Genomic DNA, 17,632 nt, shown 5'->3' on the forward strand with positions numbered 1-17,632 from the left:
ATTTGCTTATTCTTGGCCAGTTGCCTCTCCTGGTGGACTCTGCCTTGTTTGATCTCCTACTACTTCTACTGCTACCAACTCATATTTACTTTACTTACTAGTAGCCCAGACAGCTCAGCCTCAGCTGCCCAGGTATATGGATACTTTACTCTGCTCCCACCTGTTTCTTTCTTTCTTTCTTTCTTTCTTTCTTTCTTTCTTTCTTTCTTTCTTTCTTTCTTTCTTTCTTTCTTTCTTTCTTTCTAACATTTTTTTAATGTTTTTTAATTTACTTTTGAGACAGAGAGAGACAGAGCATGAGCAGGGGAGGGGCAGAGAGAGAGAGAGGGAGATACAGAATCTGAAGCAGGTTCCAGGCTCTGAGCTGTCAGCACAGAGCCCACACCGGGCTGAACTCACAAACGGCAAGATCATGACCTGAGCTGAAGTCGGATGCTTAACCGACTGAGCCATCCAGGTGACCCTGCTCCCACCTGTTTCAGTTGCTAAAACCTTTTGGCTGAGCCCACTGGGATTTTGTCAGAATAGCTGAAGCTGGATAATGGCCCTTCCTATACATTCTAGGAAGACAGTATATTAGAATGGCAGCCAGGGATGGGTGGGGATACATGGAAACTACATGGTTTTTGGTGCTTCGTTGAGAAGCAGTTTGGTCTCATACTACTAGGTAGGGGAGAGAGTTAATTATAAATGTTAAATATTTTATTTATTTATTTTTTAGTGTTTATTTATTTTGAGAGAGAGAGTGCATGCACAGGGGAGGGGCAGAGAGAGAGTGGGAGAGAGAGAATCCCAAGCAGGCTCTGCATTGTCAGTACAGAGCCTGACACGGGGCTTAATCCCAGGTCCCATGAGATCATGACCTGAGCCCAAATCAAGAGTTTGTCACTCAACCGACTGAGCTCCCTAAGCATCCCATAAATGTTAAATATTTTAGATATTAGTATCTAAAAATTATATATTGTGGGTGGTAACTGATCTCTGGTATTACCTAATTCCAGTCAACTATGGCAGAGGTGAAAAGATCATGTATATAGTAGTCTTTTGAGAATCTTTTTGTTCACCTAAATGATAAAGTATTTATTGTGATTTACTGTGGGTGAGACCCTGTGCCATGTATGTTACTATTGAAAGAAATTAGGCTGCAAAGCTCTGGTGGAGGAATAAGGGTGTCAGATATGCAGATTGAAGACTGCAAGAGAAGGAAAAGCTACAAAAGTATAGCCTGTAGCCAACTGTATCTAATTTTAATGGATTTGAGACTACAATGATAATTGTTATTTGAACTCATAATTCCAGTTCATTTACTTTCACAATTTCAAAAATAGCAACATGTTATTAAAGAAGATGGTATTTGAATTTATTTTGCTTTCTTCTAAGAATATTGACTAGTTCTCTAATGTATATAACGATACTTTGCAGAAATGTTAATGGCACTTCAATTAGATAGTTTTTCTGAAAAAAAAAAAAAGAAAAAAAAAGATCTCTGTCAGTTGTTAGGTTAAATGCAACAGTTTTAACCCCTCCCCAGGCTACCTTTCATGGCAGTTACTTTTAAGAAGTCTTGCAGACTCCCTTGAACGTCAGTTCAGATTCTATGGTCATATTTCCTAGTGAAGACAGAATCTCTGGGTCTTGACCTGACTCCCTTGGGTTATAAAGAATAGAGATCCACTCAGGTGGCCTTAAGCAATAGTGGTACAGGGATTCTCAACTTGGTCACTATTGACATTCTGGACTGGATACTTCTTTAAATTTTTTAAAATTAAATTTTTTTTTTTTTTTTGAGAGACAGAGAGAGACAGAGTGCAAGCAGGGGAGGGGCAGAGAGAGAGAGAGAGAGAAGGAGACAGAATCTGAAGCAGGCTCCAGACCCCGAGCTGTCAGCACAGAGCCCAACACGGAGCTCAAACCCACAAACCATGAGATCATGACCTGAGCCGAAGTTGGATGCCCAACCGACTGAGCCACTGAGGCACCTTTGGACTGGCTAATTCTTTATTGTGGGAGGCTGTTCTGTGCATTGTAGGATGTTTAGCAGCATCCTTGCTTGGCTTTTACACATTAGATGCCAGTTGCACCCCTTTTATTCTACACCCAGAAATGTGTCCAACATTACCAAATGTCCCTTAGGTGTCAAAATCACCCCTACTTGAGTACCTTTCTTTTAAAAGATGCCCAGTGAATAAGGAAGGCAGGACTAGCAAGAGCTCTGCAGGCTCCCCTGCAAGAACAGGGAAGGAGGGTGATCAGAACTTTCAGGATAGTTAGTTTCCCCTCAGCAGAAGGCATCCAGGGCAGTGCTCTCTGGGCTTAAGAATTTTATCTCTGCTTCTGCTGCCTTTGTTAAGGCTGCATTCCTCTGCTGCTTGTTTGTTGCCTTCTGGTCCAGTTATTGCCCAAGGTCAACCCCTTTTTTTGTGTTTGATTTCACCATTGTTGTTACTATTCTTAAAATAATACCCAGGGCAAGAAATGCAAGAATTTAAATTAAAAATGGTGCACAGCATCCCGTCTCTCTGCAGGAATCCAGTGTTACTGGTTGCTTGCCTTTCCTACACAGATTGATTCACATCATTGTTTTTGAAGGCTGTAGAGTAACTCTGTTGTACAAATGTAACACATTCTATTCATTGAGAAAGCAAATCACTTTTGAAGGTTTAGATGTACCTTCTTATTTCTTGTTCTCCTGTTTCCTGAGGAAGATTCCTTTGATTTCTACTTCTAGTCCACACAACCTCAAGCTGTATTTGAGGGAGTGTAATAAATACTTGTTGACTACATATGTTACTGATGTGGTGTGCTGATGACAAATCTTTAACAACTACTCTCAAAAAAAGTCCTGATTTGTGGCAATTGCAGATTTTTGGGGTGTAAGTGTCCTACCAAGGTTGATTTCAAGTTAACAAAGTGACATTAGGAAGTGATAAGTTTGAGTGTTTATTAACTTTGCTTTAATACAGTTTATTTTATTGTAAGTGTATATAATTAAATTTTTAGCAATAACTGTGTTTAACAGTGGGCTTGCAGAATCCTAAAAATGGAACAATTAGCTCTCCTAACTCAGCTTCTAGCACCCACTGGCTTTGATAGTCTTGTTTCCATACAGAGTATATTGCATTGTTTGGGGTAATGTTCTCTCCAAATGGTAATGCTGCCTCTGATTGTATTCAGTGTTGGGAGGGCCTTTAAAGGTTAGCTAGACTTACATTGCCTCAGGTGCTTGAATTCCCTTAGTGTGTTCTTGGCTAAATGTTTATTCAATTTAGGATTACCTCTGGAATAGACCATTCAGTCTTCAGACTGGCTTGTTAAAAAGCTCATGTTGAAATTTATCTCCTTATGAGCATCCACCATTTTATTTTGTATACCATCCTCACTCTCCATCATAAAAAATATATTGAATACCTCTGTACTATGACAACTTTTCCAATGTTTGAAATCATTTACTGTATTTCCCATTAATATTTTCATTTTTTGGAATAAATGCCCTTAGCTCATTCAGGTATTCCAGTTCGTCTACTTCATTCTTAAAGTGTTGAAAACGGATTTGAATGAAACTCTGATAGCTCATGACTGGCAAATACAAGAGGGGGAGAGAGGAAAACTTCCCTTGTTCTAGATACTATACTGCCAACTAATACAGCCTAAAATTATAATAATTTTCTTGCTGGTCCCATAATTGAATTTACCAATACTGCATTTAACATTGATAAAAACTTTATTTTTTATGTACGCTGCTGTTAAGTCTTTTCTCCCTTTTATGGTACTTTTTTTTTTTTTTTGGAAGAGGGAAGCAAATCAAGACTGTATGTTTATTTTCACAAAACCCAGCTCCCACCTTATCAGGATTTGTTAGGCTAATGATTTTTTAAAATAAATTTCCAACTCCTCTTGGCTTAATATGATTTAGAAACTTGATAAACTGACCAACAGTGTTTTTCCTTGATTCTGAACTGAAATGTCTGAGCATGACAAAGTGCATTCAGAGCCCAGTGCCTTTCTAGTAGTCTTTCACTGTAGTTGCCATCAGTCTATTTCTGAACACCTTTCAAGTGTTTCTACCAGCGATCCATCCACTCGCAGCCTTCGTTGTATTGAGTTTGTCCAACTGTATTCCTGAAACACCATTTCTTTTTCACGTTAACAAATTTCCTGAGGAAGAATGTTTTCAAGACAAATCAGATACACACTGGGCTAAACAAATAAGATTTATCCACTGTAGGATTTGTATATTGTGAATCACTAAAATGGGGACTCTAATGTATCATGTTTTATAAACTTGTTTGGTCATGGAACACTTTATTTCTTTTAGATAAAATAGTATGGCTAAAAGTAAATTGTTCTATGTGGGTTGAGGTACAAGGGTGAAATACAGAGGAACTGCTTGGAAGTTTTCAGAACTTTAGCTGAGATCGGCCAACGTTAATTAGGAAAGTGGTTTCCAAGTTGCGGGAGTAGGGTTTGAGGGATGTATAGAAAGGAGGTGGAGGGAAAGAAGGAGAACAAAACATGGTGTAATTGGGGTTACTCCACGTAGGACTTTAAACTGGAAGGCAAATTAGAATGCCAGGCAAGTAATACAATTGTGTGAAGTTTGTTAGACTAGAATATTCTATCATCAGATTGGAGTGTTATGAGCCAGATAAAGCATTTAAATGTATTTTTTAAAAGCACTTTGCCAAACAAAGCAAATCTTTGTGTGTTATTTAGTCTGGTCTATGGGCCAGACTTTATGATAGCGGCTACCTAGTTCAGTCACACACAAACTTCCTCTTCTCATTTTTGGAGAAAAATTGAAGTACTTATATTTTATATAAATGTTTTCCTTTTCAATACAATTATTCTGCCTCATTAATGCTGTTTAGTTTTCTTTCTGACACATTTCAGGGTTTGCAGACTATTATTATGTTGATTAACAATATTATATTTTTATTTCCTTAAAAATATGATCTTTACTCTTTGTTTTTTTGATGATCTACCATGGATAGAGCAATCATAATAGAACTTAAATAGTAACTAGACGTAATTAGTTACAATAAATATTTAAGGTATATCAAATCCTTTTTCTAAAAAATGTTTATTTCTGAGAGAGAGAGAGAGAGACAAAGTGAGTAGGGGAGGGGCAGAGAAAGAGGGAGACACAGAATCCAAAGCAGGCTCCAATGTTTATTTTTGATAGAGAGAGAGAGAGAGACAGACAGAGCGTGAGTGGGAGAGGGGCAGAGAGAGAGGGAGACACAGCATTTGAAGCAGGCTCCAGGCTCTGAGCTGTCATCACAGAGCCCAATGTGGGGCCCAAAGTCATGGACCACGAGATCATGACCTGAGTTGAAGTTAGATGCTTAACTGACTGAGCTACCTTGGTGCATCTATGGTCTACATCAAAGCCTTTTATGTAAAGTCTGCATCAAGTGACCTAATAATATATAGGTAAAATGAATATCCTCAAGACTTCAAAGGTAAATCTGGAATACAGGAAGCTTAGAAAATTTTTTCTCATGAAAGTAGAAAAAATAATTTCTGATAAAGGTAGTATACATTCATTGTGAGTCATGTTATCTGTATGATATTCATATGGATTTCTTATAATTTAATAATTTCTCTTTTTATACCTCAAGATTATTTTCAGTGCCTTAATAAATAACTTTGCAGTGAATACTCTAATATATAAGTCTTTGTGTGTGCTGCTGATAGTTATTATAAGTGGAATTGATGATTCAAATATCGTATAAACATTTGTACACCCATAATGCATATAGTCAAATTGCACATTAGAGAGCGAATCAAAGTGCTGATCTGTTAGCACTGTCACTGACCTTGTAGGGAGCTCTTGATGGGATGCAATAGAAAGATAGTATAAGATAAGTATCCTGCGTGGCTCAGTCAGTTAAGCATCTAACTCTTGATTTCTGCTCAAGTCACTATCTCACGGTTTGTGATTTCAAGCCCTGCTTTGGGCTGTGTGCTGACAGCATGGAGCCTGCTTAGGATTCTCTCTCTCCCTTTCTCTTTGCCCCCCTTTCTCTCTCACAAAATAAACAAATAAACATTTAGATAAAAAAAAGGGTAGGATAAGGAATTAGCAAATGATGTTTAAGAATATTTTAAACTTTTCTTGATTCTAATAAATACTTAAGTGAACTCTTTTCAGAATTCCTTCAAAGTCTGTTAATTTTTTCACTCTTTTTTTTTTTTTAATTTTTTTTTCAACGTTTATTTATTTTTGGGACAGAGAGAGACAGAGCATGAACGGGGGAGGGGCAGAGAGAGAGGGAGGCACAGAATCGGAAACAGGCTCCAGGCTCCGAGCCATCAGCCCAGAGCCTGACGCGGGGCTCGAACTCCCGGACCGCGGGATCGTGACCTGGCTGAAGTCGGACGCTTAACCGACTGCGCCACCCAGGCGCCCCGGTTCACTCTTTAGCTCAAATCAGTAATGTTTTGGTGGACCATGTTTTCACAATCTTTTTTTTTTTTCCTTTCATTTAATGAATGAACTTTAATTTTTTTTCCCACTTCTGGCTCCTGGTTCAGTTTTTGTGCTATAGAGAGAAAAACTATGGTAGTCTCCTAAGTACAAAAGAGTATTATAATTATAATAATCATTCTTAAAACACTTATTGTATTCTTGAAGCTTTGTCCTGAAGGCTTCGAAGAAACTTTGGTTTCTGTTGCCCTTATTCTTTGGGGAGCTGGATTTAAAACCTAGCCAGAAATCCATCAACATTCTACTGTATTTTTTGGAGTAGCTGAAGAATTGCTTAGTTTGAACTTTAGTGTTCACATAAAAACATGATTTCACTGAGAGATGAACTAACTAGTTTTAAAAACATGAAGCAAAATATGATTTAACTGTGTGTGATTTGTCAATTTCCCCATTTGGTTGGTTTTCTGCTGCCTGCAAGATGGCATATTGACATAACCCATAAGCTCAGCTGGGAGAATTTATGATAATATTAATGACAGTGGATTTGACTGTAACTTAGAAAGAAAAATCCCTGTTTTAAGGGTTTTCAAAGAAGTGAGGTGTTTCCAAGGAAGAAAGTTTAGTAGTGTGATTTAGCACACTGCTTTTATTGCTGTAAAATAAAGCTATAGTCTTAAAAAAAAAACACCCTCTGGAGTTCTCTTTACATTAGTGGTACTCCTTATTAATTAGCTGGATATAGTCTTTTAAACCAGTTTCTTTTTGGGGGGTAATAACTGGATTAATAACCATTATATAACCATTTAAGAACTTAGAAGTGGCTTTTTCTGTTCTTGAACTTCCTGCTTGTAAAATATGATTTTGAACAGATTATTGGTAGTAAACCCACCTTTAAGTTGTCCCTTTAGGTCACAACCAGCTCATAATCACATGCTTTCTAGAATGAACCATCTGGCCACCTACACATTGTAAAAGCAGCTTGAGAGGTGGAGTGCTAGTCATTCCTTGCAAAATTAGAGTTTCTTACTTTGGGACCTTACTTTGGGGCCAACTTTGAAGATGGTCTTCCCATCCTTCCCACTTCTTAAAGTACCTTATTTATTTGGAATCTAGGTTTTCTTTATCATTTTTGGAAAAGAGAGAAATTTAAAAAATATAATAAGTTAATGTCAGGAATTTGTTCAAGATAGCAATTTTCAGAGCATGACAAAGTCAATTCATACTCTGTAGTTGCTTGATTGCATGCTTAATAATCAATCCTTGAGGACACCTGATATATTTCGGGTTCCTTGAGTTACTGTGACTAGTATTTTTCCAATATTTCTTATATTGAACATAGCTATTGCTTTCCCATAATACCAATCTTTCTTAGAAAATGTATCAACCACTTTCTTCTTGGCTTCCTTTGCTGCCTTTTGTAAAGCACTTGTTCTTGCTAACCACCATGGTGTTGCTCAGAGAACCAACAGGGTGTGTTTCTTGTAAATTCAGTTTAAAAATTTTGGCAAGATGATACTGTCTCATTTTTTGTTACTTTAGCAGCTGAATAGAATTTCATTAAATGGATGTGTAATTAAAAAAATACTCTCAGTGGACAGACACTGGGTTCTTTCTCATCTTAAAACCTCTTTTAAACATATGGGAATATACTTTGGTGAAGAAAAGGGAATATTCAAAATTTGCTTATGTTTTTCATCTTCCTTGATCAGTTCTGTTGAAGTGCTGAATACTTTTTATGTTTTCTTTCATCCTATAGCAAACCCAAACGGTTAGCATTCATTTGTGTGAAAGACACCAGTTTAAGACCAAGGCAAATACTTGAATCTCAGTGTGATTACTGTTAAAGCCATTAAAAGTGTCATCATCAAATGCTGGAGTGTTTTTGCACTACTCCAGTCTGAAGACTTCTCCGAAACTGGGGATTGCAGATCAGCTGGTGGAAGAACTCTAGGAGCTCTAGCTTCCTCATGAGATAGTGGAAAACCTTTATTAGCTCCTGGAGCCTGCCCCATCTTTCGGTACCTTTAGGATCATTAGATTAGGATTTATTAGAGTAGACTATTCATGTTTGTATTCTTATTTGCAGGATTTTAAGAACTGGTCTGGACTGAAGAAAACATGTATTATAGAATACCTTTTATATGATTATTTGCTTTTATACACTTCATACTTTTCAAGAACTCATAGTTTGCTTCTAATTATGAGAGAGGTACATTTAAAAATAATCATAAAATTACTTTCTTAATGGCTGTTGCATTCCTTGATCCTTGACTATGAAAATCTTATTGCTATAATTAAGGCAGAATTTGAAATTGAATATTAAACAAGTTGTAGCAAATTGAAGGATTAGTTTACTTTCTTAAGAAAATCATTTGTTGAGAGGGGCGCCTGGGTGGCGCAGTCGGTTAAGCGTCCGACTTCAGCCAGGTCACGATCTCGCGGTCCGGGAGTTCGAGCCCCGCATCAGGCTCTGGGCTGATGGCTCGGAGCCTGGAGCCTGTTTCCGATTCTGTGTCTCCCTCTCTCTCTGCCCCTCCTCGTTCATGCTCTGTCTCTCTCTGTCCCCAAAATAAATAAAAACGTTGAGAAAAAAAAATTTAAAAAAAAAAAAAGAAAATCATTTGTTGAGAGAGTTCTTAAAGGGAAGTGATCATCATATCCAAGTCACCAAACTCTTTACGAGAAGAATTGAAACTGAAAATGTTCCATGGGAACAATATTCTTATTTAACTACATAATTACAGAAGGCAATTCTCATAATTCAGCCAGACCTAAGTACTTAGTGTGGCATATTGTAAATTTTCAAAAAATATGTTTCTCATATATTTGGTAGTAAGTATATTTAGTTCTTCAGAATACTATAGGAGCTGGTAAATGACCATTCAGCTCTAAAATATAATTTTGTAGGAAAAACATAGAAAATATTCCCCAAGGAATTATAGGACTAAATTCAATAAAAATTAGTAGCTAAAGACATTCAGTTTTTTCACTTGATAAACTGCCAAATATTTATTTTAATATACTATTTCAATATATAAGAAGTAATGAATGCTAGATAAAGGATACAATCATTGAACACTTATAGAGCATATAAACATATTTGCATGCTGACTGGGAAGTAAATTATACTGCTGGGTTTGAACTGATGTGCTGATTCAATTTAAGTTCATCAACATGATAGAATATATTCCAGTTCTAGAAATGAGAAAGAATATTCACATGCAGGTCATGGTGTAACATAGTAGTAATAAAATGTATTAATTGGGCCAGAAAACTCAGATATTGGACCGTAGAAGCAGAATCACATAGGTGGAAATGCTGTCTAATCTAAGTTCTCTGAAAGATTCCCACATATTTGCTATTGGATAAAATTTCTCTGTGATCTACGCACTAATATTTCAACCAAGACTCTTATTTGTTGTTTGAAGTATATTAAAAAACAGATTTTCTTGGGACATTTTTTTGTTATATTTACATGCAGAAGTCCAAATAGATTGCTAGATAATTTGAGAAGAGACATTTTTAAAAATTCTTTTTTAATTTTTTCAATGCTTATTTATTATTATTATTATTATTTTTTTAAATTTTTTTTCAACGTTTTTTATTTATTTTGGGACAGAGAGAGACAGAGCATGAACGGGGGAGGGGCAGAGAGAGAGGGAGACACAGAATCGGAAACAGGCTCCAGGCTCCAAGCCATCAGCCCAGAGCCTGACGCGGGGCTCGAACTCACGGACCGCGAGATCGTGACCTGGCTGAATTCGGACGCTTAACCGACTGCGCCACCCAGGCGCCCCTTTGCTTATTTATTTTTGAGAGAGAGAGAGCACAAGCAGAGAAGAGGCAGAGAGAAGTGGAGACACAGAATCCGAAGCAGGCTCCAGGCGGCTAAGGGGGCCATCTACTGTAGAACAGTACTGTGTCTGGAAAAAAGTAGGTAGTAGTTCTAATATGTGATGCACAGTGTGAACACATGCATGCAGTATTTTATTGAGCTTTAAAGGAAATATTGACAAACTAGAGCACTTCTAGAGGATTGCGATGAGGATGAAAAGCATCTGACATTTGTCTTGTAGGAATAGTAGCAGAAGAAAATGGGAGCATTTAGCTTGAAAAGGCAAGAGCTAGAGATGGTGGTAGTGACGTTAAGGAAAGCAAGGTGGTAGTCTTCAAATGTGTAGTGGACCATTTATACTTAAAACTACAGGGTAGAACTCGGATCCAGGAGGGGAAAATTAACAGGGAACAAACCTTTGCATTTCACTGACCCCTGCCCTTCATCCTGCTCAACAGCAAGATTGTTTAAAAATGGCTTCATTTTGATGTGATGGGCTTCTCATCATTGGGAGAGTTCAAGAATTACAGTATGAGTAATTATGAAATGCCTATTATGTGTCAAACTTTGTCAGGTGAACGAAATAATAGGATGTAATCTTTATCCTTGAGAGCTTATCATCTAGTAAGAGAAAACACACATGTAATAAGCATAATTAAATGTTATCAGTTCTCTGAGAGCAGTCTATGTGGAGAAGAGTCATCTAGGGAAGACTTTATGGGAGGAATTAACTTTGAGTTTAACAATGCATAGATATTTGCTAGTGGAGGGAGTTTGAAAGGAAGGAAAATATTCGCATAATGTCCTGTCAAAGATTTTGTAGGAAGGCTTTTACCTTTGGCATCAGTGTGCTACGTAGATAACCCTTATGGCCTGTTATAGTTCTGTAACTCTACCAAGTGATTGCCTTCTTTAAAAACTTTACAAAGAGAGAAACCTAACATTGCATTCTATTCTTACTTTTGCCTCGGGTTGAATAGAAATTGTCATTTCTATTAATATTTCTTGTATAAAGGGTGAAGGAGACAGAATCATTAAAACTCTTTGGGAAATGCCTGTTGGCATTAAAGGGCACTTGTTCCCAAGTGAAGACAGATTCCCTCTCCAGTCCTCTTTTCTTCTCCCTCAGGCATCTCTGCATATTCTATAGTTGACTACATTCACTGTTCTTTATTCTGTGTGGCAAGATGTTACAAAGAGGGTCACTCATATCTCTGTGTCTTGCTTTGTGCCCAGACACACTAATCTTTTTGTTAAGCCATGGTTGGTCACCTCAGTCTAAACCCTATGAAACCTCTCAGGAAAAGTGGCTTGAGATGAACTTTTTGTGACAGACAGCCATCAGTTCAAAGCCTGTGCAGTGTCAGGGTTGAAGGAAACTATAATGGTCCATGAGAAGAGGCTCACAGGGGGTCCCTTTTCAGGGCAAAAGGACAGATGTTTTTCTCTACTTGAGATATACACAATACACAATAGTTCCAGTACTTGCTTCTCAACCATGCTGCATGCACGCTTTCCTCATGATGGGAATGTACACTTTTTATAGACCCAGTGGGAGGAAATTTACTCATTGTTACTGTTCTTTTCAGCTGTTTTGTTGGTAGGCTAAGACTGTCCTTTTGTAGAATGACAAAAAGGGGATTTAGTAAAACATTGGCTCCATAAAAAGGGCCATTGTATATACATGTACCTTCTGTGTAAAAACTAATTTTCTATGTTAAACACAATCAAAGGAAGGTTCAACAACCAATAACTCTGGGTCTCAATTATTTGTGGTACGAGATATCAATGGTTTTTACTGTGCTAACACATACTGAAATTTTTCATAGAGAAAGTTAATTATCTCTGTGTTATATAAAAAGATATACGGTTTAATGTTCCTAGACAATTCGTATTATAGCCATGTGTTCTGCACCAACCTACTTAAATAGTCATTATACCAGTTTTACTTGCTGAATTTAGTAATTATTTTCTGGTTATATATAGAATATGATTTTCCCATTAATAGTTTCAAGAACCTTAAGTACTTAATTTAATTCTAACAAGGAAGAGATGGTTTTATATATTTCTCTGAATATTTTAGCAAAAATTAACTGGTAAGATAATTTGTAGCATTTTTAAGAGATTGCCTCATTCCCCTAGGTCATTTTGGCATATTTCCTATGTATTTAATAATATTAATATAAAATATTTGCTGAAAGAATCTTTATATGTATTCACTGTATGGAAGATAATTCTCTGTTTTCCATAGTTGTCAACTGATCTGTAGAAATGATTTCTTCCTTTGTAAACCAGACTAAAGCTAAAGAAAGTAGCTGTTAATTTATTAGAATCTTATTAAATTATATATTTTTCTTTTAATTTCTTTTTGTTATATCCAAAATTAGAAATTTGAGATGAAAGTAATCTGTACATAGAAAATTAGGATTTCTTAATTAGAAAATCATAGAAGTAGATTTTGAATTGAATTTTGATTATTAAGAATTTTTAAAATAAAAAATAAAACAACTGATAGGAAAATAAAAGATGCCTTGAAAAATTTGGGATCATGCTGTGTATATATAATGAAACATAATACACAATGATTGATCTTTTAAAATTAATTAATTAATTTTTTACTTTACATCCAAGTTAGTTAACATATACATGATGATTGATTTTTAAAGTGAGTGGTACTGATTGTAGGTGCTATGAATTCAGAGGAGAGAGGATTCAGATCTGTGTGTCAGGTAATGCTGCTATTTATTTATTTATTTATTTATTTAAATTCAAGTTAGTTAACACACAGTGTAGTCTTGGCTTCAGGAGTAGAATTCAGTGATTCATCGCTTACATATGGCACCCAGGGCTCATCCTTAATGCCCTCCTTAATGCCCATCACGCATTTAACCCATCCCCTCACCCATCTCCCATATAGCAACCTTCAGTTTGTTCTCTGTACTTAACAGTGTCTTAATGATTTGCCTCCCTCTCTGTTTTTATCTTATTTTTCCTTCCCCTCCCCTGTGTTCCTCTGTTGTGTTTTTTTAAATTCCACATATGAGTGAAATCATATGATATTGTCTTTCTCTGACTGACTTATTTCGCTTAGCATAATACCCTCTAGTTCCATTCAAGTAGTTGCAAATGGCAAGATTTCATTTTTTTTTAATTGCTGAGTAGTATTCCATTGTACATATAAACCACATCTTCTTTATCCATTCATCAGTTGATGGACATTTGGCTCTTTCCATAATTTAGCTCTTGTTGGTAATACTGCTATAAACATTGAGGATGCATGTGCCCCTTTGAATCAGCACGGGTAATGCTGCTTTTTCCTGTGTATTGAAGAAATGCTCTTTGAAAATTCTTTAGTTTATTTATTTATATGTATGTGTGTATAACTAAAATTAGAATTTTTAGGTTTATAATTGATCTCACATTAACTATATCATTAACTATATGATCTCTATAGCAACCTGGACAGCAGATACAACAGTGACTATCATTATTTTCATATAAGAAAACTGAGGCCCAGTGGTAATGCCACTTGCCTAAGAAAGAGGTGTCAGCCTTTTCTTTTTTCTGATTCTTAGTATGGGTCTTCTGATATACAGAGTGATGATTTCCTTAAAATAGGATTGTTGATACATGAGAAAGATTGTCTGTAGTACTTGAAATAATATTGGAAACTCTTGGGCAGACATAATTGCTTGTGACCAACTAATTATATCTATTCAGAAGTAATAGTTATATAAAAACATTGTTTTGACAACTTGGCATTTATTATCTTCTAGCAAGAAAGAAATACAAAGGTAGCATTAATTTTCTATATATTAATGATTATTTAACAGCCTAATTTACTGATAGTTCACTGCTGATTGGGTCCTTCCACAGGACCGTATAATGCTCTGTGTGGCTCTTAGCTGGTTTCTACTTTGTGTCCCTGACTGGAATGTTCTCTACTCTTGTTCTCTGCCTGGCAAGTGCCCACCCTTCCTTCGAGAACCACTCAAGTATCAGTCCAGATGATAAGGCTCTAGGCCCAGTTAGAAGCTCCATGAGGGCTTGATAGATCATTCTCATAGTAATAACCTCTTCAAATCTCAGTTATTTATTTCTGGGCCTATCTAGTCTACCCAGTGGCTCCCTCACAGTTCATACTCAGTATGCATTTGATAGAAAAACTCTGCTTTCAAAGAACTTAATGAAGAGTTGGAAAGTAAATACAAATATCAATGAACTCATATTATAGAGGTGATTATTTGATTAATCCTAGATAATACTCTCTTCATTACCTCTGTTTCTATATCCTATATATGTGTGTGTGTGTGTGTGTATACATAATTTATATAATTTATATAATATATATAATTTATTATCAAATTGGTTTCCATGCAACACCCAGTGCTCATCCCAACAGGGGCCCTCCTCAATGTCCATCAACCACTTTCCCTCTCTCGCACTCCCCATCAACCTTCAGTTTGTTCTCAGTATTTAAGAGTCTCTTATGGTTTGCCTCCTTCTATATCCTTTAATGGAGTTGGATTAAATGATTTCCAAAGTAAATGGCCTTACATGGCCAAATTTGACCTCATATGGCTTTTAAATTGCTTTAAAATTTGGCCATGTAAAAGCAGTGACAATTTGGTATATTTTAAAAGTGGCATGTAGAAAGTGGTAGTTTATTTCCACACTTTTGCACATATTAATGAAAAACTTCACCACCCTGCATAATTTTATTGTGTTGCATATGGAAATAAACTTCTTTATTCTTAACTGTTCAAAAATTTACAAAAATACACCGCATGACAACATGAGTCAGAATTTCCTGAAAAAAGCATTTACAATGAGAATATTGAATTTTGGAAGATTTGGGATTCCTTTCCCTGCTAATTCTTTGAAAAAAAAAAAGTTTAGCATGAATGCTGTAAAAGTTATATATTTACTCCCAAGTTCTCAACCCCATCTTAAAATTTGAAATAAAAAGGAACTCACTATGAAAATAGTTATGAAAAATAACTATGATGTCCAGAGTTGAAGTTTTTTATATAAAGAACTCCCTTGAAAGGTGCTGGTCAAATTTCTCTTCTGCATAGTTCATAGCATGTAACTGGTACTCAATAATATTTAATATAATGAATTACAAAGGCTTTGAAAATGTAGGCCTCTGAAGACCAAATCCAAGATGGTAGATGGGATTTTCACATTACTGTGAGGACAAGGTAGAAGTTGACATAGTTGGTCTCCTGGGGGTGCTTCATCACATAAGTAAAAGAGCTATATTCACCTAATTTATTTTAGGAAAGACTAAAGGGAAAGACTATTCTGTTTAATAGCCACTTACTGAAGGCCAAAGAGAAAAGAAGACCAGGGGAAATAAAAGTATCATTTTCAGCTAGGTAAAATAGGATTTAGTACACTGTAACTTTGGCATTTTCTCTCCCAACTTCTTTTAACAGTGAACATTATTTTACTTGTCTTCATTAAAATTATGTTTTAGCTTTGCTTTTTTTTACATTATTAGGAATTTTAAATTTAAGTCTTTTTGAGTAAAAATAAGAATAGAAAGAAAAATAACACCGTGTTCTAAATACAAAAAGAAAATGTTATTTTCCACTGAGATAGCTGTGGTGTAGTCAGTGGGAAGAATTCAGGCTTGGAACCAGATAAACTGGTCCTAATTCTTGCTCTGCTACTTACCAAGTGTTTGGCCTTGAGCAAATTACTTAAATCGCTTTAGCCTTGGTTTTCTCATCCATAAAATAAAAATACTAATATCCATGAAGAATTAGAAACAATGTACAGTAGCCGTCCAGTATAATGCTGCCACATAGGAAGGTGTTTAATAAATGGAATATAATAATTGTACTGGCTAAGTCTTAGATAATTATAGTCTTTAAATTCTAGTTTTTTATTGAAAGAATTATATGCCCTAGATTTTTCAGTGACTAACACAGGGTCTGACACATGGCAGCATCTCAATAAATATTTATTGAGTAAATGAACTAGTGTAATTTTGTGCAAAAAGTGGTCACATATACCATTCGTGTCATGTAGTATAAATATGAAATAAAGATATTTAAGGAAAAACTCAAGGGTGGAGAAGTACCGCCAAATTCCTGAACTATCATAAAGCAGTGCTGAATTATATCCTTCCAGGGAAATCTCCAGAAGAGGGACCTGCCCCTCAGAGCTTTACATATTTATGTGAATGGGTCCAGAGGCAACAACAGTGAGGTAACTGTGAAGGTTAGAACCAAGAGAAGCCTCTTGGTTGATGAAGTGATCTTAGAAAGGGGGAGTCTTTGGATCTCAAAGGTCAGGCAGGTTGTGCTCCTACTGAGCCCACACACACCTGTGGGGCCAGCTTTTTGCTGAGCCTTGGGACACGTGGGTTTGTTCCCCCTGAGCAGTGGAAGTAGTCCTATTTTGTAAATACACTTTATGGTTCATATATATTAGGTTATCATATTGGTCTGTAATCTTTTGCTGTTTCATAAACAACAGGATTAAATTTGTGCATGTCTTTGGTTTCATACATTTAAGTTTAGAATATTTTGTTATTTTTGATTGGGTTACACGTTTGATGTACAAGAATAAAAAAGGTAAGAGAAGCCTTTCCCACCCTATCGCTAGGCTAAACTGCTCATCTGTCACAGTAACCTATTACTTGTGTATCTTTCCAGAGGTGATCTATATATGCAAGTATGAATGTTCCATATGCTTTATAAACTTGGACAATGGTCACTACTTTCTGACCTCATAACAGCAGTAATTTACAACATGAAAAATACATAAGCATTGTGATTAAATGTGCATAAATACATTCTATTTAACAGTGTCTTAAAAAGAAAACAAAATAAAGGAAACACTCAAATAATTGCCGACATCTTTTGGTCACTGAAATCTCTTAATGTATATGGTATTACCTGTGGTGAAAATAATCATGCTTTGTTAAAATAATGTCGTAATATATTACAGATAATCACACTTTTTGTTTAAAAAATGTCCAAACATGAGTTTTAGTGGGATGATTTACATACAGTCCAGATTTTATGGTAAATTAAGTTCAGCATTTAAAGTTTTAGATTTTTCCCCAAACGATCTCTTCCACAATGCACATGTTTTCCATACTAATGAAATGATCCTGATGAATGGATGTCATAAGTAAGAAAAGACAATATGGGCTTAATCCAAGCCTCAGATGAAGTCAGATTTGATTAAAGACTTTTTAGCCTGTTTTATACTGTGTTGTCCATAAAGGAGATGTACAAAGCCATGATGACTAAAGGAAAAAAAATGAAGTGAATGTTTACTGTTTAATTATTATGCTCAAAACTGACAATGGAATTTTGTTTAGTTTGATAAGGGACATGGAACGTTAA

The 17,632-nt window shown here is 35.9% G+C and overlaps 1 protein-coding gene and 1 pseudogene across 15 annotated transcripts in view; one reads left to right on the plus strand and one right to left on the minus strand.

Annotated features, from left to right (window-relative positions):
- COL25A1 (collagen type XXV alpha 1 chain) overlaps nt 1-17,632 on the plus strand; it is a 469,374-nt gene that overhangs the window by 15,769 nt on the left and 435,973 nt on the right. The window lies entirely within an intron of this gene.
- On the minus strand, nt 6,620-8,031 carry LOC122477625 (annotated as a pseudogene).

This window comes from Prionailurus bengalensis, chromosome B1 (genome assembly GCF_016509475.1).
Source record: "Prionailurus bengalensis isolate Pbe53 chromosome B1, Fcat_Pben_1.1_paternal_pri, whole genome shotgun sequence".
In the NCBI taxonomy this organism is placed as follows: domain Eukaryota; kingdom Metazoa; phylum Chordata; class Mammalia; order Carnivora; family Felidae; genus Prionailurus; species Prionailurus bengalensis.